Source organism: Limulus polyphemus, unplaced genomic scaffold, assembly GCF_000517525.1.
Source record: "Limulus polyphemus unplaced genomic scaffold, Limulus_polyphemus-2.1.2 Scaffold219, whole genome shotgun sequence".
NCBI lineage: Eukaryota > Metazoa > Arthropoda > Merostomata > Xiphosura > Limulidae > Limulus > Limulus polyphemus.
Genome location: NW_013665829.1, coordinates 369119 through 370929, shown reverse-complemented (window position 1 = coordinate 370929; position 1811 = coordinate 369119).

The following is a 1811-nucleotide window of genomic DNA, read 5'->3' as shown; positions in this document are numbered from 1 at the left end:
TACCCTTTTACCAACGAATAGTGGGATTGACCGTCACATTATAACGCTCCACAGCTGAAAGAGTGAGCATGTTTGGTAGAACAAGGATTCGAAGCTGATTGTGAGTCGAGCTCCCTAACCACCTGGCCATGCTGAGCCTTTTTCATGTCTCTGGTAACACTTTTCTCCTTGGTAGATTATATATATACTAATTTCGAAACGCCGTTTTGTTTTTTCTTAGTCCATAAGATATTTTCTAATACAAAACTATTATAGGAAAAGCATTGATGAATGCATTACGGATAGATTGCTGCAAAACTTTATTTAACAATTTTACCTACGTAAGACTAAGGGTTTTAATAGCAGACAATGTAGTAAAAAATATATTATCTCAACTCTCCGGTATTACTTCCATATGGATTATGTTTAAAAGTGTACAAAGCTTACAGCTTCGTACTAACACATCTGTAATCCATATTGCGGACGTGCATAATTTGATTTTAAAAAAAGATACTGTTGTGCTCCATCTATCTATGTGACAGGACTGTACAGGCTTTCGCAGTAATAAAGGAAAAGATAGGCAAATCCTATTTCTAAGCACATATAACAGATGGTTTGTTAGGCTTAGTCTTGAAAATTGGAAGCAGTTTGTTTTCAACTTTAAACTCGTTATATTTCCACAGCTTCTCAAACTTATATTTTTTAAACATTTCATACCTTCTAGTTCATATCATAAAGTCAAAAAAAAGTATCACAATAGATAGTGATTTAAGTTTTGAAGCCAAAAAAATGAAGTCACTGATAAAAGAAAACTTTCAATTCAACAAACTCTACAAAAATAACACATGGCTTGGTAAATTAAAGTAAAAATCTGTGTAAGTGTAATAGTTGTAATATTATTAAAGCGTGTTCAAAGACTAATCGAAATTATGTACTGAAAAAACACATCATGTTGTTATTAAATAGTCTTGGAGTGATTTAGGGACTGTCCTCTAATCCCGAAATCACTAGCCTGAATAACAGCAGCTGTTCTGAGACTGCTATTTTCAGTTAAGTTCTAAGTAGCGTTTTTAACAATAATCCTTCACAGTTCGAGAAAAGCAGGCACCGTAAAATTTGTTTCCCTACTTGTCTCAAAAAATATATATTCTGCCATCATTTCAAAACTACGGTCAGAGTAATAATTTCAATACTCGTTTTATAGTAAACAAGACACTCCCCTCGGTTAGGGGGATATCTCAAAATGAAAGACTTACAAACGAGAATGATACCTAAGGTTATAATAAAGTCACTCTGAATTTCTTTCTGTGTAGATGCTTAATGACACTTTTTTTCTACTCCCAACAAGTAAATATTTGTCAGTCTCGGGCAACATTTTGTACCATGATCAGTAGAACACACATGACCAAATATTGCTTCTCTTTCACACTTCAAGCAGTCAATTTCTCTCTTCTCTCAAAGCTACATAATTCACGATGTTTTGGCAATTTCACATACTTCAAAACTACTAATCTTCTCTCATCACCCTGCTTGTTTGTTTGTAGTTAATCACAAAGCTACAAGACGGGCTATCTGTGCTACTAGGGGACCACCCTGCTCGAAGTGTTTCTGTATTTATAGATACACTATTATTCTGGCAAACCATATTGGAGGTGCTATTTCACATAATCGAGGGTTGTTGAGTTATTGCTAGCAGAATATTATATATTTATTTATTTATTTTCAGAGCTAGTTCTTACTTACCCATAAAACATATTTCTGAAAAAAATAAAAGGTTAAAGACGAGATTTATAGAAACACGAAACTGTTATTTAAAAATCATAGTTATGGTA